A 21019-nucleotide genomic window follows, 5' to 3' on the forward strand; every position below is an offset into this window, starting at 1 on the left:
TTTAATCTTTTAGGAATTTAGGAGCTCAGAAGAAAATACATTTGAGCTCAGCATTGTGAGTCAAAAGATTGTCTACATTAACATAAAGAATATAAATAGAAATGCTGAAGGATTTATATTAAACATTAAAAACCTCTGTTCATTTGTAAAAGCATAGATATAATGTACCTGCCATCTTTAAGAACTTTTAAGCCATAAAAATGATACACACAGTCAAGTAGTTCTCAGTAGTGTTAAACGCTGATTCAATATATAGAATTCAAAATTTATTTATCCTTTCGCTGACTTTCCTGGAACTCACTCAGTGAATAATTTCATATCATATGTTGCTCACATACTAATATAGAAAACATTTACAAAAATACAAGGTTGTATTCCTAGTTCAGTTTTTCTCAGAATTTTGAATAAAGTCACTAAGTCTTAAAATAAACTTTTTATGATTAATTGGCATAATGTATTTGGCCAGTGATATTTATAGATTTCCTTCTGGAGTATAGACAACTGTTACTGATGTAGTGCTGTGTGTCACTGAGACAAGAGCATTTCCAAAAAGAATTCAACTATCTGGTGGTTGTCCTTTATTTAACCGTTTGTAAAAACAAACCCAAACAAAAAAAAGATAACTGGATAAACTACATAAGGCCTCTTATTTAATTTAATTTCTGTGCTTTCTGTTAAATGCTCCCCTATGTCTCTTTGGGATATGTTATTTTTAACTTCCAGGTGATGTCCCTGTGATGGTGAAAGGCAGTGCTAAGTTTCTTAATGGATCTTGGATGAGGACTCACTATAACTGCTGCTGATACACTGTCATAGAAGATGAGCCAGGCATCAAAGAGGGTGGCTAAGGTCAACCAAGAGTTAGGATGATAAGAACTGATCAGGTTTGAGGTCAAGTTGAATAACTACTGTGTAGGTCACACCTAGAAACAGGTCTGCATGTAGCCATGTGTCATGACCTGACCTCAGAGGAAGGGTTCATGGGATGCTCTTCAGTGATATCTAGGGAGTGAGTGAGGCAAACTCACACTGAAAGGCCTGGAATGATTGGGAATTTATTGACTGTGAGTTAGTGCAGATCACTTTGATCATACAGTGGTTCTTAAGACAGGTGAGGTGATTACCTAGTATGTGTCAGAGAAAGAGAAAAAACATGAGAGAGTGAAAGAGTGGAGAGAAGAGTGAGGTAAGGTCAGAGGAAAGAGGAGAGAAAAATCACCACTCCAAATTCCAGCAAAGTCCAGTGTGCTTGATGTCTTCATGGTGGCAGATGTGCACACCAACATTTTGTGGTGTTACCTTTTATTTCTGAATTCTCCTTCATTCCCCAACTAGGGGTTGTTGGCAGAGGTGTTCCCATAGCAGGACAGGTCACAAACTGTTTTGTGTGATGGCACAGGCACATTGGGACCCCAGTTTAGCTAAGTCATTCTTAGGGTGCCTGCACAAAATGTCGTGGTGGTCACAAAACAGGAAGTACCCCCAATATTCAGGGTGACTGCTGCTTCATCTCTGTGCAGAGTCCGCTGTGAAACAACAGCCTTGAGATGACAGGTGTAGGCAGCCAAGTGGTGTCTGAACTGCAGCGTAGTGTTCCACAGTAGATTGTTGTGGATGCTTGAGTACAAAGAATGGGGAATAGAGAAGCAGTCTGTTTGAAATAAAATTCTATGGTAAGAGAGAAACAGCTTATTTGGAAAAAACATCTAGGGCAACATAGCTTCCACGTCATAGAAGTCCATAGTGACAGTGGGGACTGGGATCAGATCTCCATCAGGTCAGTCCACAGTTTGTTCATTGAGATGCCTTGAATATTAAATAATTTCCTCTAATCTGACTGAAAAATAAAATAAAATATAAGTGCAAGGGTAAGCTAAGTCTCTTAGCATCTTAGTCACCCGGCATTTTTTGTTTTTTGTTTTTGAATGGTGTATATTAAACTGTTTTTTAAATCTTCAGCAGGTCATTAAAAAGTCACAAGTTTGCCAGTATTCTCTCTGTTCTGAATTTATTAACTGCTCCTTTTTATTTTAAAATTATATCTGCATTGCCATCCTATATTCTCCTCATTACAATTCTCACATCAAGGGGACCAACTATCTAAGTAAGATGAATTAAACAGTGACAGTTGTACGTTGTTCTTACCAGCACAGGTCAGAGCTGCAGCTCAGCATGTTTCTGCTGCTCAGGCAGTTCTGATATATGGTGCACTCTGGAAAGGCAAGAGAATAAATCTTTGTAGTTTGCTGCTCCTGTTCTTTCTTTTTTTCAATAATTTCAGTCATCCACTCTCAATAAATAGAATACTCATCATCAAATAATTAGACTAATTGCAAAAAAAACCATAGATTGTAGCCATCATGTTGAGTTGTATTTGTTGTCTCATGCTTTTGAATGAGGTGGGAAGCATACAAAATACTAGGTACTAAGAGTAGTATTAATCTTACTTAACTTTAGTCATCTAGCCATCTAATCTAAGACAACTTTCCAATTTCCCTTTGTAGCCACAAGACTGTAAAACAGAGCAGTCCTGTGAAACCTTAAAGGTGATCCATCTGACCTACTGTAGTCTCCTGTCTCAGAATAAAATGAATTGCTCTCTAAAGGTACCTATTTCTTTCCACTACTATGAAGGATGCTAATAAAGACCAACTCACTGTTAGAAATCATATTTTCTGTTTTAAGAAGGAAGTGAATTAAATCTTACCTTAAGTTTTCAACAATGTTGTATAACTTTTACCAAGTTTAAGTTTATAATTTTCCTTTTATCTGCTTTTCATCTCCATCTCAAGTACTTGCGTGGAAAGAAGGAAGGCACTGGTGTAGATAGTGTAGGTTATAAAAGATTGGAGGATCAGATGACCTACTCAGATATTACTTTGTTTCTGGGCAATGAATGAGCTGGACAGCAGTTAGAAGTTAACATTCGTTGCTATTTTCTATTAAGAAATATATAAACTAGTTATCTTGTAGTTAATATTAACATTATGAGATGCCAATGATAATCTTTTGTGAAGGGAGATTCAAACTACTTGATTGCAGTTTACTTCTTACATTTTCAGTTAGTGTAATTACTGTGTAATTAGATTAGAGCTTTGTCTGAATGTAAGAAAGCATCTCTCTGTACCTTAATTTACATTTATGTACTCTGCAGGGATGACTGTGGGCAACTCTATGATAGTAATTTTTAGTAATTTCTAAGAATTTCTAATACATCTACTTTACAGGGGCTATTTTTACTAACCCACATGTGCAATAATGTCTCATTCCAGACACTGAAAAGACTATCCTGAGATTTCATGGAGATATCTTAATTTGACGAAGGGGTATTACCAAAGTAGTCACTCTCAACTCATGGTCAGTTTGTAGTTTGTAATTTAAGAAATTAGAAAAGGTGAAATTATTCAACTTGACTTTCTATTACTGTGCCTGTGTGCATACTTCACTAATTAGGCAACAGTAATTGTACAGAAGTTCTGTTTATTACAAGGACATATGTATATAAGGTAATTCTACCTGTATCCAACACGTAAGTGTAACAGTGTGAGAGCTGAAATCTCCATCCCATACTGACAATAACCAGGCTAGCTCAGTCTGGAAGCAAATGAAAGCTGCATTTACAAGAAAAATCTACAATCTGTGATGAAATGCAATGAATACGTACAAATATACACTATTCACAACATTTACAAATATGTACAATCAACAGAAAAGCACAACCAAGCCCCCTTTGCTTCCCCCATGGGGCCTCCCCCCCAGCCAGAAGGAATCCCTCCAGGCCCCCCTGGCAGAATGCAGAGAGTCAAGAAGCAGAGAGGCTGTTAGACTTAGCTTGTCAAGGTCAGTGTGTTATCTTCAGCCAGAAAAGAAGCAGCAGCCAGACAGAAGCCGAGCGAGCCGAGAACCGAGGCTGCCCAACTCCCCAACCTTGTTTTGTTAGAGTTAGAGATTCTTAAACATTTCTCTCTCTCCAATGGAAGTGCTTAGAATAATCATTATTTTGCTTTCTTACACCCAATAGTGATTTATTTACATCCTTTCACTTTCTCTGCTTGAACTTTGTGAAGAAAAATTAAAAAGATAGTCTTAAAACCATCACAGTAAGTTAAAGCTATGCACAAAATATTTTTTGAATTTGTCATTCTTTCAGATTTTTCTAGCAGCTGATGCCATTTCTATGTACAGCTTTCTGAAATGTGAACTCTAGCTTGTAAATATTTTTATAAATTTTAAAACGGTTATTTGTTCAAAGCATACAAATGTCTACCATGAGTTATAGATTAGGTTAGTCTTTGTTGGACTGTGATCACTCATACTACCTTTCTTAGAGTCATTTCTAGATCTTTCCTTCACAGTATTTGCATAGTAGTCTCATTGCTAGATATGAGATCATTTATGACAATTTATTTATTGATTTACAGGAAGAGTGTCAACTCTGTTTCCAAAGCGTTTTTTTTGTCTCGGAAGGTGACTACTTATCTGTCAAGTTTCAAGCCTATAGTCTTTCTGAAATTTTCTTTTTCAACCAAAGAACTATATGCAAGGGATTATGTTGCTCTTTTTTGCAGGAGTCTAATAAAGCTAAAAGTGTTCAGATCATGCCTGACAGCACTGACTTGCTTTCCACGACATAATTTTTTTCTTATGCATTTTACTCACCAAAGTTCAGTTGTAATGCATAATGAACTGGGATTCAGATGCCCACTCCATTGCCTGCAATGCAGATAAGCTGAGTGTCTGAGTTTCCATTATTGTTAGTTCAGTTTACAGAGCAAACAATCTGAGCAAAGTCAGGATGTATTGAGTTACCTAAACACGTATGTGTAGTATAGGAGTACACTCTCTTGGACTCCAGCTGTGACAACTGAAAATGCCATAAGTTTTTATTTAGACTTTAACAGGCACTCTACCTGAATCTTTGTGAATGGAAGCTAAGGTATAATTTTGCATCAGATGCCAAGCCATTTAAGCAACTGAGATACTGGGTACCAATCTCCAGGTGAATCCTACCTCAAACACACATGTACAAAGGTTTCAAGAAGCACAAAATACCTTTTTAGAAGCATTCAAAACTAAAGGATCTCTCGGCAGAGAGACAGACCTAATCTATGAATTTGGCTCAGAGTTTTCACCCTATTTGTGTTTAGGAGCAACCTTAATTTACTGTGGGGATGTAACACACCAATTTTAGGCAGACTGGTTTGAAGAGTGCACAAAATGCAATCACTAGTTAGATGTCTGTGTCAGGTGGAGTGGATTCCTGTTCTGCTTTGTTTTGTGACATATTCTGATTGAAAGTAGGATTTAGTCGAGAACTATACAGGTCAGTGTTGCTCCGGAGAAGTTTTACAGATGTTCAGCTTCCATCTCCTTTTGGACTTGTGAGATAAAGAAATTAATTAAGGGATATTCAGTCATAGTGATTAAGAAAGCTTACATCTGTCTAATGGTTCTCAACAGTTAAATGTTTAGACCAGGTGAAAAGGGGCCTTTTCAACTGAAGACAAACTAGTGGTGTACATGAATAGACAATAGTTCTTTGCTGTTTTTTTTTTCACATAACTGATAAAGTTACAGGTTTGACAATTGGATTCTGCTAATGATGATGGGCTCCATATGTACAAAGGGAAATCTCTTTTTTGAGGAAGTTATTTCCCTTTAAATTTCAGCTGATTAGATCTGTTCAAAGGCTTGAAATATGAGTTGTGCCAGTGGACATGAATGTACATTATAGAGGGGTATGATAGCACTTTTGAAGTGAATCCCCATAATTGCACTCAAGAATGTGTAATCAAACACAAGAACACTCATTTGCACATCAGTGTCTGTACTTCTATTAATTAAAGCTCTTTCTGAAATGTTTGTACAGAGTAAAATCTGTCTTCAAAATGTTTGTGACAAGAAGCAAACAAACAAATAAACAGAACAAGAGGTAATGAATTGGACAAGTAGTTCTGCAATCATGATTTGCCAAATAACAGAATCGTGGAGTCACTGAGACTGGAAGGCACTTTTTCAAACTCTCTAGTCCAAGCCCCTTCTGAAAACAGGGTCAGATACAGCAGGACCATGTCCAGTTTCATATTGAATATATACAAGCATGGAGATCTGTCATGATTTTAGTGCAAGAGCAAAAAAAGTTCCCCCACTTCCTCCCTCCCATCTCCTCCCTCCCCTCTTTCCAAGAGATAACAAAGGGAGGGAGAAAAAGGCAGTTTTCTTAGTTGATTTACACAGAATATTTTACTCCTCAACTACAAAAGTATCAGATTGCATCAGCATATATATGAAACAGAAAGAAAGGGGAAGGAAAAAACTACCATCCACATCCCAAACCCACACAAATATACAACCACATGCTTGAGACCCAGAAAGCAAGAGAGTGATTGAGAATATTCTGTCCATGATGGTAATGCCCTACAGTCATAAAATGTTGTAAATTTGTGATTCTGATAGTGGGGAATAATCAGTGTGTTTCAAACCATCATAGTCTCTCTGGACAATCTCTTCCAGTGTTTGATGATCCTCACAATTGAAAAAAACAAAACAAAATGAAAAAAAACAAACAAAAAAAGTTTCCCTCTTATATTTAAATAGAATTTCACTAATTTTACTTCTAATAACTTTGCCTCACGTCGCATCATGGGCAATGAGGAGAGTTGTCTCTCCTTTGCTGCCTTTCTCAACCTTTACTTTTGTGTCAGATGCTCCAATTCTTTACTCATCTATGTAGTCCTTAGCTCAACAGTTTAGTCAAATTCTTTTTTTGACAGATAGTTGAGTCTTAGAGATAAGGGAAAGAAAACATCTAGCAGGGGAGAGAAATAGTTTTCCAGCAGACAGATCACTTGATGTTTGTGTGCTTTATATATTCTAAGTCCTTTAAAATATGTATTTGACTAAAAGTAGTTTGCATTGTTCCTCATTTTATTGCTTGTTTTTTTTTTTTTTAATAAATCAATTATTTTTTGACTACAAGACTTGCAAATTATATTTTGCGGAGATAACCCTCTTTCACCTTCTTCCCATCCTAAGTTTTGGGGTAAACAGTTTGATTAGTTTATTTGATGGGTCTTTTTTTTTTTTTAGTTTTGTTTTCTTTTCTGTTGCTTGTTTAGTATTTAGGAAAAGTAAGAGCAATGTTATAATTTGAAGAAACTAGTGAAAAGCACAATTGGCCAAAGAATCATGGTAGGTTTTTTTGGTTTTTGCATCTGAAAGTTGGGGAGGACTGATGACTACTCTTACTTTAAACTGGACATGATTTCTACATTCCAGATTTAGCCCTACAAAAATTTTCAATTTTTATCAAAACCTTGTGACTTGTACCAAAATGGGATGCCTTGTATCAATCTGGGATAGTTCTTGAAATAAAAGCTAAAAAAAAAAAGACATAAATGTGCAAAGGGAAACAACTAAAAATTGTCTAGGTTTATACCAGAGTGTGCTACTTTTTACAAAATTATATAGAATAAATCAAGAGTATATGAATTTATTTTTTTCTTTTAAAGAAAGCTCAGATAGTGTTGCAAATATTTTACTTACTTCACATGCTACTGAGAAAGGGCTTATACATCATTATGATTGAGGAACTCATAAATTAATTGTAGTGCTATGCAGATAGAACCTTAAAAAAACCCATGCATGTTAATTTATATTTTTTTACTCTTATAGTTCATTATATATATATATATATATATATGTAAAATATATATATATGTAAAATCTCTGATTTCACTGGAATGTTACGAAAAGGTGGCTCTATTCAAACATATATCACAGAATGTTAAGGGTTAGGAGGGACCTCTGGAGATCCTCAAGTCCTGCCAGAGCAGGACCATATAATCTGGCATAGGTCACACAGGAACGCATCCAGCTGGGTCTTGACAGCCTCCAGAGAAAGAGACTCCACAACCTTTCTGAGGAGTCTGTTCCAGTGACCAGTATTTTCCTAAAAAATAATCTTACAGTGAGTATTTTCTAAGAAATACATACCTGAATGAATTTTAAAAAGCACAATACTTGTTAACCATTCAGGAAAAGATACTTAACTTTGATGCTTTCAGGAAAGTTTCTATCCAGTTTTGGATTTTTTGTGGATTTTTTTGTGTGTGTGTGTGTGTTTTTTTTTTTTCTCTCTGGAAAAAGAGAAAATCTGTAATTACTTACTTAATTTTTTACTTGTCTGATTTTAGCAAGGATCTCAGTCTGAAATAATTGAATGAAATTTGCTGACCTATACATGCTACATATAGTTGCTTTGTTTGGTTGGTTTTGTGCTTGCTTTTTTCATAGGAAGAATCCAATGGGTTTTTTTCAGTCCAGAGAATAAAGTGATGCAGCATATTGTCTATAATCCCAGCCAGTATACACCACACTTTCAGTTATATTTTCTGCTTCAGCAGATTCGGTAATTCTGCTAAATTTTTCACTCTATGTTGTCAGCTGCTGAGATATGAGGATTAAGCTTTTCCAAACTACAAAGCTGGATGTGGGGTGGGGGAAGAAAAGCAAAGTCGTCTTAACTTACATTTAGCTGTTAATTTGTGTAAATATTAGCCTTTCCCTTGATCTCTAATGTGTACCTCTTCCCAGTGGAAAACACACTGCTTTAGGTTTCCTCCTCTAAATCTCTTCTGATGCCAGGTAACTGGGAATGTCTCGTTTCTTTATTTCCATCCTTTGGAGAGTTTTATCTGTGTAAGCTTCATTGGTTATTAGTTTTGTGACAAACCTTTGTGGAATCCAGGATTCTCTTTTGGATAACTTCATATTTTGAAGGGGAAGTATTTGTATAAGCATAAATTTCTCCTTTGAAGAGAAAAGGAACATTATTTCCCTATCATAAATTCAGCAAATTGATGTTAAGAAATTCAGGGTAAACTGTCAATGATTTTTTTGAGTAAAGAGATATTATTGTAATATTTGGAGAGGACAGTTTGCACTGAGAGAACACTCATAAGACATTCCTCTGCAATGATATATGCCATCAGTTTTCACTTAATCAATATAATTTATCATTTAACACACTGATTCAGAACAGTAATGCTTTAGGGCTTATAAACAATCCCATTAACTTCAGTAGTGGCAGATGACAAAACTGTTTAAAACAAGGCAGTTAATAACGTCATCATGAAAAGCTCATGTCAGCAGAGGAAGGACCAAGTTAGTGACTCCACAGGTGCCACGAGGATTTTATCTCAGCCCTGAGGGGTGCAGGAGATTAGTCAAAGTACTTCAAGTTGAATACTAGTGCATAAACTGATCCCTTTCCTTCTATACCTGACCATGAAGCAAGTGTCCTGCTTTCAGTTCCCACTTTTGGCCTTGGAACCTGTCCTTCTCTGTGTCAAATTTCTGTCCTTTGTGCAGCACTGGATTTGATCTTGGTTCTCATTCCTCTTTTTCAATATCAACTTAATAACCAATGGCAACTATTTAAAAAATTTCCTTAATTTCCTTTGCTTTCCTTCCGTACAAAGCTTTTTTCTTTTTTTTTTTTCTTTTTAAACTGTTTTTTTCTCAATCCATGAGCTTTCCCATCTTATTTTCTTCTCCTGTGCTGTTGATAAGGAGGAATGAGAGTGGGAAGCTGGCACACAGGCAAAATTAACTACCTTATCAGTCTACAAGAGACATGAGATCTTTGGAAAGTTCTTTAAACTATGAAAATGGTTGAAATTCTTCAGTGTTCATTAGTAAGACATTTTTAGTGTTTATCACTGGACATGAATGATGCCTGAATCTCAATGTTTGGTAATTCTATCTCTAGATTCTACAGCAGACTACAAGTTTTCAATAGTTTTCCCTGTAGGAACCTGGTTTGGTGGGACTTCCACGGAACAGCTGCCAGCCCTACTCTTGCATGGCAGTGAAGGATAAATGCTGGCTGAAGTACTTTCTTCCAGTTACATTATGGCTAAAAGGCAATAGACCTTATTTGATATACACCCAGGTCTTGCTTAATAGCAGCCAACTTGCTTGGCAGAAAATAGAAGAAAGTCTCTCCCTGTCTCAAGTGGATGCTAATCCACTTTCTTCAAATAATTTAAAGTTTACTTGACTGCAGAGATAGAAAATGTGACTGATTCTGAAAACTTTTTTTAAATTATTTTGGTTACTTTTTTTTCCTAAAATTAGAACACTTTGGTTAAAGTTTCTGTCACAGGAATAAATCATTGTTCTTTAAAGTGAAACTGATCAGTGTGATTTGTGATTGCGAATCCAAAGAAGCACTATCCAGCATGCTCGTATGTGGAACATCCTCTCTGCTGCTTTGACAGAGAATTTATGCACTTATTTTATGAATACTGATTCACAGACAACTGCAAAGACATAAGTTGAGTGCAGCATCAAACGTGTAGGTGAACAATACCTGTATAATCACAAGTGATTTCATTAGGACAGATTTTCCTACCTAGATTATCACTTATGATGTGGAGAACTGTAGGTCTCCATAAATTTTAATGACATTTCAAACTCCAGAGGTAAAATCTGTACACCTCTGATAAATGTTGGATCTTCTCAGTGTGAAACTGCTTGTATAAAATGCGATGAAGTGGAAGGAAATGTATGGCAATATGAAAGCCATGTTATTCTTTCTTATGGCTATCATACTGTGACATCTCTATCTAGGTTTCTAATGTGTTATTTTCTTTTCTCTGTTCCCTTCTGAAATGCTATGAAAAGGATAGCTTCTTTTCTATCCTGAAGACATACAGGTGGAAAATGAACTAAGAAATTTAAATGGAGGCATAAATTGAAAGAAAGGACATATTCTGTAGCCCATTAAAAACAAAGAACTATATTTTTCAGGTCACAGACTGTGCGAGTAACAAAGGTCATTGTTGTGATTTTAGGTCTGAATGGTCCTGATAAATGCTGAGGTTTAAGATATTTTTTGTCAGGGTATGGATACTAAGCTTTCACTAACAGAAAACTTATAGTGATAATGTTTTCCTCATATTTTACACATGGAAAATACACTTCTCACTGTATTGCTAGAAATTGTTATTTTATGTATAGATATAAATACCATTTGGAAAAAATAATCACATAAAAGTACTCCACAAGTTAGTTGTATGTTTATCCAGATAGTTTACCATGCTTTCACAGATTATCCAAGGATATTTATCTGCATTTTCCATGGGTAAATACAGAATTTTAGATCTTTGTCTGATAATGTTTTTGCCAATGTGGATGTCAAGTTTAAGAGATTAGGTCTTAAGTCTTCATCTCTTCCTCTCCTGCAGTGGAAATTTACAGCAACTGTTACAGATATCCATTAAAAGATTTTCTGACAAAAAACTGCTGTTATTCTTGTGAACTTTCCATTTTCTCTGTCTCAGTACACATGAATACTCATTCAAAATATACAAGATGATGCTTCAACACTCATTTTTGCCTGTGAGCATGGACTATAGACAATTTTTAAGGGAAGCTCTACATCTGGCATAAAAAAGGTAGCTGCAGGTCACTCAAGTGCCTCAGGGTAGAAGTAGAGGGGAGGGAGGATAAGAATATGAGTCAACAGAGGCATGATTTGATGAAGACACCAGTATATGCTCAAAAGGAATACAGGTGTGAGATTTTATTCAACATATATAATCTACCATATACTGACAAATGAGCCTTCTTCATATAATCTAAACCTGGCTGGCTTTTCTATCAAAGGCAGATGTTCATACTACCATTAGTGAGCATAGAACTTAATCCTGTAGACCTCGGTTAAATCTGCTCTGTATTGCTTAATGTCTGATCTTGAAGGTATGTAAGTGCTTATACAAGTATGTTTATAGAATTACAAATAGTATTGCTTCAGTAGTCAATGTTCTTTCTTAAATTTATCCTTTTTTCTCAAGGAGCATGGGCTTCCTTACAGACCTTTCCTCCTGTCTTCGTCTATCTACATCTCTGATTTTTATCTCTCTCTTTCTCCCCTGAGATGACACCCCTGGCAAGTTGATATGGCTAGTACTGTACCTTCTACAGCACTATCAGTTTCCATCTTTCCCCATCTGGCAATCAGGAACTTGCTCAGGAAAAATGTCACAGGTAGTAGTAGTAGTAGTTGCGATAGAGTCTGCTGGCATTTTGTATGTGCTCATTTCCTAGATGGTTACAATAGGTCCATGAACAGTTTTTACACTGAAGGACAAGACTTTTACATATTTTCTGTGAAGAACGTAATAATTTGCCAAATATGGATTAAAAAAAAAAAACATACTCAAGAGACCCTTAAAATTGCATCCTCTTAGGAAAAAAACAAACCAAACCAAAACACACAACAAATAGCAATACTGTCTATTATGAACTTGAATGGATCACAGAAAATGTGACTTTCAAATCTGTTCTAAAAAAAAAGCTGAAAGCTTCTATATAAAGTTCTTGTCTAGGACACAAGAAGTTAGATTTAGATTGGATATTGGAAAGAAATTCTTTACAGTAAGGGTGTTGAGACACTGAAATTGGTTGCCCTGTTAGGTTATGGATGCCCTCTCCCTTGATGTGTTCAAGGCCAGGTTGGATGAGGCTTTGAGCCACCTGGTCTAGTGGAAGGTGTCCCTGCCCATAGTGGGGGTATTGGAACTAGATGATCCTTAAGGTCTTTTCTAGCTCAAACCATTCTATGATTTTATGACTTGAAAAAAAAGAGAAGTTATAATATGTGACAATAATTTATTGAAATGTAATCTTTACTGTGTGTAAGATGACTCTATTAGCTGTTAGACATTAGGTAAAATTAATTTCACCTCATTTTGTATGTCTAAAAGTTAGACATCTGTAGTATAGTTAAGCCTTCTTTCATGTCCTAGCAGAAAAAAAAAAAAATATGCACCTCCAGAGGTCAATGAATGTAATTTTTATTACCTAGCTTAACATGAATTACCTTCTGGAGGTATCTTATGGAGTGCAAAAAAGAATGCATGTCATAAATTTTTAGACAATGAACTGTTATATGCCCAAGTCAAGATAGGTCAGAATATGAACTTTAATTTTGCAGAGTCAGATTTACCTATCTCCTGTGTCATTTTCAGAAAATCTGAGGGAACCTTGTAACTCTACAATGCCTACCTGCATCACACAGTTCATGTATATGGAACAAACCCACATGTTTTTCACCTCTACTTTAAGAATAGAGGAGAATTGGAAGAGAGAATAAGGTAATAGGAGAATTGCTTCTGTCAGTCCAATGAGCCAGGTAATGCAGCTGAATAGACTACTAAAGAATTCTCAACCCAATCATAGAATATAACAGCTATACAAGGAAAAAATAAAATAAAAAGGAAAAAAATTGAGTGTTGGGTATAGAAGCAAAACAAGAAATGTACTGGTTTAGTTAGGTACAGTTTCACGTTAAAGATTCACATAGAATCATAGAATCATAGAATCATAGAATCAGTCAGGGTTGGAAGGGACCACAAGGATCATCTAGTTCCAACCCCCCTGCCATGGGCAGGGACACCTCACACTACATCAGGCTGGCCAGAGCCTCATCCAGCCTGGCCTTAAACACCTCCACGGATGGGGCCTCAACCACCTCCCTGGACAATCCATTCCAGGCATCCATATATCTTCAACAGAGAAGCTAGAACTTAATTTCACTCATTTGAGGAGACCTGTCTAGTTTCCACTTCAACAGGTTTCTAATTAAAATAAAAGCATAACACACCAGTACTGTTATTTTTAAATTCCTTTCAGTCATGTTAACCAATGATCTAACTCAAATAATATTGAATTAAAGAATTAATAGATCAGAATGTATTAAAATTATAAAGTGTAGCATCCTATACAATTTTATAAATGGAATGAAAACATTGAACTTGACGAAATGAAAATATGTAATGACTGGGATGAAAGCTGTGCTCTGAAGAGTAGCTGAAGAGTATCCTAAATCCATTTAATCATCTTTCAATGAGAGATAACATCAGGACAATAAAACCTCTCCACCACACCAGTCAGCACTCTATACCATAAGGCATGTAATTTAAAAAAGCAGTTTTATAAAATAAAGAGACAGTAGCAAGACAAAAAAAAAAAAAATAAGATGCTCCTAAACCTAAGGCTGAAAGAAGCCTTGTAAATCAATCCAACAGAAAAATACTGAGGATAATTAATTCATCTGCAATACCATCAGGATGTATTTCTATTTATGTTGTGCTCCCCTACTAATGCATGACTCCCCTCACAAGATTATAAGCTGAATTTCTACATTGTGTTTATAACATTGTGTTTTCACAATACATAATTTAAAAAATTGAAATTAAGATTCAGTATAAATGATAAATAATAACAAAAATATCTATTGTATGTGTGTATGTAAGGAACTAAAATGTATACATGACCTTTATGTGTCCCTGAAGCCAAGTGACATAGACTAGATTGTGATGATACTTTAAATCTCTTTTACTCTCTAAAACATGTTGATCACATCCAAACCGTTCATTGGGAATGGTACCCTAACCATGTTGACTGCTGAATAACACTGAGGAATTGCTTTGGAAAGTGTACCTTGGATGTACTCAAAATATGCAGGGATCATTATAACAACAGTGTTGACAGTCCAGTTCTCAAAGAGACTTCAGTCTGAAGCTTTCAGATTTCTGGGGTGTGTGTTCGTATTTTCACATTAATATTCTCTACAATGCTAAACACAAAGTTAATTTGTGTGTGTGAAGTCATGGAGCTAAAGCTAACTGGTCAGTTTTATGCACAAATATAAAGTTAAAATAAGCAAGTTTTTTTAATAGTTGAAATACAAGTATGAACACAGGAATATAGTAAACCTAACACATTTTGCTGACAACTTGTACCAAAAAGACAGCTTTGTAGTATAGCACAATGTGCTGTTAAGGCAGATGTGTCTCATCATGTGGATATGTAAGTTGGGCCAAAAAAACCCTCCAAATCTGAACAAATTACAGAAATTATGATTAGTCTCAGGGAAGTACATTATGAAGTTTTGTTGGATTCAGCTTCAGAGATAAAAACTGTCATCTTATCCTTACAAAATGCACAGTTCTAAGGCCAGTGTAACTGAATCGAGAACAGGTGATCAAAGGAGACAAACAGATTTTTGTGGCAGACAGATAATTTAGGAACAAAGTTAGCTCTAATGTCATTACAAGTCTCAGTAAACCTGCAGGCCTGCAGTAGTGGAATATGTGGCATGTAGTTATGGATTCATATTGGAAAGAAAAGACAAGGAAGAAAACAACAGGATGTTGTGCTTTCTGTCAAGATGTTCACTAAATATTCAGAGCTTTGCTCTGAAACATATGACAGGCTGATCAGCTGCTTTTCAGGCTGTATTTGAGAAGAGATAGCCATGACAGGCACTGAATGTTGACCTCCTGATGAAACCATTGATTGAAATGCTTCAAAACATGAAGAAATATCACAGTTGCAGTACGACTTTTCATGGAGAACTTCAACTAACCCAGCAGCTGCTGGAAGGGCAATATTGTTGGGTGTAAGCGAATGTGAGACTTCTGGAGTGTTTCAAGGACTATATTTTTATGCAGATGCTGTATAGACAGAAGTTTGAAGGTCAGATCTGACAGATCTGCAACTTGTGAATAAAAAGGAGTGATGTGATCAGTCAACAGCAGCCTTCACTCCAGTGACCACAAGATGATGTAATTAAACATCCTGAGGAAGCAAGCATATTAAAGACAAGGGATTCAGAAGATCAGATATTTGCTTGTTCAGGGATTTCATATAAATAGTGCCTTGGATCCTGCCTTGAAGGGAAAACAAAACAAAACAAACAAAACAAAACAAAACCCAACCCAAACCAAATCAAAACAAACATCCCAAAACCCAAAGGATCTGGTTATCTTCATGAATAACTCCTCAGTCACTCCTGTTGTACTGAAGTCACACTAGCTTGGCATAAGACCATCATGGATAAAAACTCCTGATTGAACTGAAATGCAAATACGAAGTTTATGGGAGAAGGAAACAGAGACTGCCTTTCAGAAGAAAAACAGATACATTACATGAGATGCATGGATAGAATTATACCATTAGGCAAACTAAAGCTCAGTACTAGCTGAAACTGGGGGATGTGAAGACAAGAGGAAGAGCTTCTGTAAGTACATTGGCAACAACAAGAACAGAAACCAAAGATGATATAGGCTTGCTTCTAGTGAGGCAAGTGACTTGCTGATGACAGAAAATTGAAAGGCAGAGATTCTAATTTTCATTTATGTCAGTCTGTAGTTGCAATGTCTGCTCTCAAGCCTCCCATGTCTGATTAAATGAAATACAACTTAACAGCATAAAAATACCAAGCTAGGGACCATGTTAACAAACTGTATAAACATACTTGGGGACAGACCGAAGACATTCAAAAGTACTGAGAGATCTGGCAGATGTCATTTCAAGGTCCCGTTCTGTCATCTTCAAAGGGTTGTACCTGTCAAAGTAGTTCCCTGTAGCCTAGAAAAAGGAAATTATTATGCCCATCTTCTAACAGAAAGACAATCCAAGGTAATGCAGACTGTCTGTGAAGAAAATGCAGCAAATGCTTTTGGAAGCTGTTTCCAAGTAAAAAGGTAGTTGCAAAGAATCACATGAATTCACCAGGGGGAAATCATGCCTGTTCAATATGATTGTCTTCTACACTGAGTTAACTGGTTGAATGGATAAGTGCAGTGGGGTCACCAGTAGTGTCCCTATAGTCTAACTGCAAAGAAATGGTATAGAAAAGTGGACAAGGTAATTACCTACCAGACTGACTGGGCTGATGAAAAGCTTTCTTATAAGTAGACAACAGTTCAAAAGCATCTTTGAGTGATTTTCCTTTGAGGTTAATACTAAATGTGATTCTTTTGAGATCTTCATCAGTGACCTTAACAGTGGGAAAGAATACTCACACTGACTTTGTAGAAGAAAGCAAATTTAGTAAGTAATTAATACACTGTCATTAAGAGAGATTTCTCTGAGCTGGTGAAATGGGCTGACATAAAGTGTTCATCAGTTTCAATCAATACAAAGTCTTGTGCTCAGGGTGTAATGACACAATGTAGGTGAACGCTGACTAGATAAAGAGTTATTTTATATGAAAGGATCTTCTGGTCCTCTTTGTCAACAAGCTGAAAATGAGCCTTTGTTAAATGAAGGCTGACCACTTACTGGTCAACATTATAAAGAGTATAATCAGCAAAGTGAAGCAGTTACTATCCCTTCTGTGGGGCTTCTGAGGACTCTGCAATACAGGACAAAGACTGACAAACTGGACTACTCTAAATAGAGGGTTACCAAGATGATGAAGAGGAAGGAGGAAACTGTTAGATAAAGAAAAACTGAGGAAGCCGTATTTCTTCAACATTGAGAACAGAAGGCTAAGAGATATCCTGATTGCTGCATTCAGCTATGTTCTATCAAAAAAAAAATCAGCAAAACCAGTCTAAGCACTATTTATTTATTTATTTATTTATTTATTTATTTATTTATTTATTTATTTATTTATTTATTTATTTATTTTCTCTTTCATGCTTTGTTTTGTGACATATTTTCAATGACAGCGTAATATAACATACTTCATCCTGTCACATAGCCTTCTATCCATGACTATTGTTACATGACATATGCTGGAATTTTAGGGGCCTGTGTTTTTTTGAGGTTTCTTAGGAATTTTTGAAGTATACTGTTGCTGTGTGGCTGCTTCACTTTCTTTTGAAAGAGGAATTTTCAGTTTTTCTGGTTTCAAAACACTATATATGCCTAATCAAAACCAGTTTTTTTTTTTTAGGAGCCGCTCAATAATTTGGAATCAATCCATCACAATATTCGCATGCACCAATTTAAACAAAATGAATTGCGTATGGATTTGATTTAGTCATTCTGTAAAGCATGGAAAGCTGGCAGTATTTTATTATTCCTTATTATACATCTGCACCCCATCTCTTCCACATTGTTGCCACTTAATATTAGTATTCATAGCATGTTATCTTCAAAGCAGAGATAATAAAACAAAACCACTGTGGTCTTTCCCATCGCAGAGCCCTGAAAGAGAGCTGGCTTTCAGAGAGTCCTCAGTGATTTACAGTCAATCTTAGTCTATTGTTTTTTTTTCTCCACCTCCCTCAGGGTAACAATACTAAATAAAAAAAGATGCTTTGAAATCACACAATGAAGTTAGAAACATGTCAATAACAGATTCACTTGATGATTCTAGAAATCATAACACAATACCTTTTATACAAATAAATAAAATACTAGAGAACTATCTGTCTAGTACACGTAGGAGTACTTGCTATTAAGCACTTTAATATTTCCATAACACCTAATTAGTGTCTGTTGCTTCTTTTTCAGCCAGGGAACAAAAAACTCTTTGCCAAGGAAGAACTGGAACTCATTCCAATTTACTGATGAAGAAATTAAGCTTCAGAGACCAGATATGACTTCCCAAGGTCCTTATGGCAGAAAAGAGGGCAAAGAAACAATTTAACTTCACTTTTCCCTATACCTCCCCTGACTTACATGTCAGAGGCTGAGGAAAACAACATAGGAGTAATCCTTGTTCAAGTTCAAATATAAAGGGTGCCTCTGGGCAGCCTGCATGGCAGAACACTGTTAAGATTTTCAATAATAATAAAAGAGCCAAAATAGGCTAGCTCTCCTGATGGGGAGGCCTACAGCACTATTCACATTGTACCTGATAGCTTTCCCACTCTAGGTTCAGGGTCTGAATAAGGTCTGCTATTGTTCTGAGCTGGACATGCGGCGCTGGGAGAAGCCCATCTTCTCCAAGATTTCAGAAAATTCATCATCTCCCAGTAGCTCAGAGTGATGATCTTAGCAATCAGTACAAAGAAAAAATATTTACCTAACTCCTGAAAATGTTTTTAGTGTTTGTACAAGACCTTATATAGAGAGAGATTTAAAATTATTAAAGAATTTTAATACTGATTATTATGAAAGGAGTAGAAAGCTTAGTAAAGAGCATATATATATGTTACTGTGGTGTTTCAGTTGAAAAATCTGCACTGAGACTACAAATATTTAATTTTCTTCTTTCACCCCTAAATAACTACAGTACTTATGTCTGAATGACTGTGAATAGAAGAGGTCACTCTGTACATTTGCATGAGGTACATGACAGAAGCATAATGAAAAACGCAGAAATAGAATGGAAAATGTAGAGGGCCTCAGCTCATGAATCTTGCAATTAAATTAAAAAAAAAAAATCAAAAGTGGCGAAATCAAGTGCAAACTGTAAGAAAGATTTGTTTTGTGAATATTGATTGTACTGACTGTTAGAAACATTCTAATCTTTCTTTCAAAACTCAGGTATGAATGGCAGTTCTTTTTCATCTTCTTCTATTACAGAACGTAAAACAGCCCCTACATGTATTTTAGTATCATTAGCCCTTTTGCCAGCTTAGGACATTACAAAAGCAAATACACAGTATTTGTACTCTCCTAAATCAGTATGAAAAATACTGCAAGAAAATTTAGCTGTAAAATATTATTTTAAAAATTGATCAGCAGCATTACAGATTTGATTGAAGAAACAAGAAGAAAATAAAATGCTCTGAAAATATTGTATACTTGAATATATCGGTTCTATTTTGATATTAAATGATAGATTACTTGAACAGAAATAGCTTACAATATTTAGGAAACACATTTTAAAACAAAACAAAACAACAGTATTTTTATGGATATCATTTCAAAACAATTAACCTAAGACAATGTAATAAAATGTATATTTTTATATGTTTTATAATATAAGTAACTAACCCAGAGAGTATCTTGGGAAGCAGCCCTTAAGAACAAAGGGATCCAGGATGTCTGGACCTACTTCAAACAGGAACTCTTGAAGGCACAGGAACAGGCTGTACCCATGTGCCGAAAGACGAGCCGACAGGGGATGTTACCGGCCTGGAAGGGCAAGCATCTCTTGAAGGATTTAAGGGAAACCAGGCTGGTGAGAGGTCTGGAGCACAAGCCCTATGAAGAGAGGTTGAGGGAGCTGGGGGTGTTTAGCCTGGAGAAGAGGAGGCTCAGGGGAGACCTTATTGCTCTCTACAACTACCTGAAAGGAGGCTGTAGCCAGGTGGGGCTTGGTCTCTTCTCCCAGGCAACCAGTGGCAGAATGAGAGGATGCACTCTCAAGCTGTGCCAGGGGAGGTTTAGGCTGAAGGTGAGGAGAAAGTTCTTCACAGAAAGAGTAGGTGGCCAGTGGAATGGGCTGCCTGGGGAGGTGGTGGAGTCAGTGTCCCTGGAGGTGCTAAAAATAAAGATTGGATGTGGCACTTGAAGCCATGGTTTAGCTGTCAGGTGGTGTTAGGTGATAGGTTGGACTTGACAATCTCTGAGGTCTTTTCCAACCTGGTTGATTCTGTGATTCTGTAATTAATATTTCCTGGTGGTGGTATCTTTAGACACCTCTGTAACTTACTTACAAAGTATATTTACAGGATCTATTATTTGATTGTGGGTATTTGTGATGGTTTTAACATTCCACATATAAAGACAGTTAAATGATTCAAGCACAGATCTAAGAATTTCCGATACAGTGATTCAAATTGGAAATAAAGGTTCTGTGATCTGCGGTTTCCCACAGACAGGATTCCATGGCCGGGTGCTCACGACTTGCTCCTCTGTGTGGTATCTCCCCAGATGCTGTGACTACAATTCCAGTTGTCCTTGGCTCGGAGAGGGCTGGGGGAGGCCTCTCTCTCTCTCTCTTGTATGCTCTCTTGCCGAGCTGTAGTCTTTCCGTAGCTCTTCCGGGATTCAGTTCTCTTGGAGCTTTTTCGCTTTCTGCCTTGGTCCAGGTGTAAAACCTGGGTGAAGTCATTGCCTTTAGGACAAGTTCTTCAGCTGCTACTCTGGTAGCATTTGGCTCTTGTTGATGTCTGGGTGAGAACAAGGCAAGTTGCCTGACATCTTATCTGGCTTAAATATTATCCCAAGACAATTAATGTCCTCTGGTAACAGAAACCTGATAACTGGACCTGTAGGATGGGGCAAATCCAAACATGGCCAGAGGCACACAGAGCTC

Source organism: Indicator indicator, chromosome 1, assembly GCF_027791375.1.
Source record: "Indicator indicator isolate 239-I01 chromosome 1, UM_Iind_1.1, whole genome shotgun sequence".
NCBI lineage: Eukaryota > Metazoa > Chordata > Aves > Piciformes > Indicatoridae > Indicator > Indicator indicator.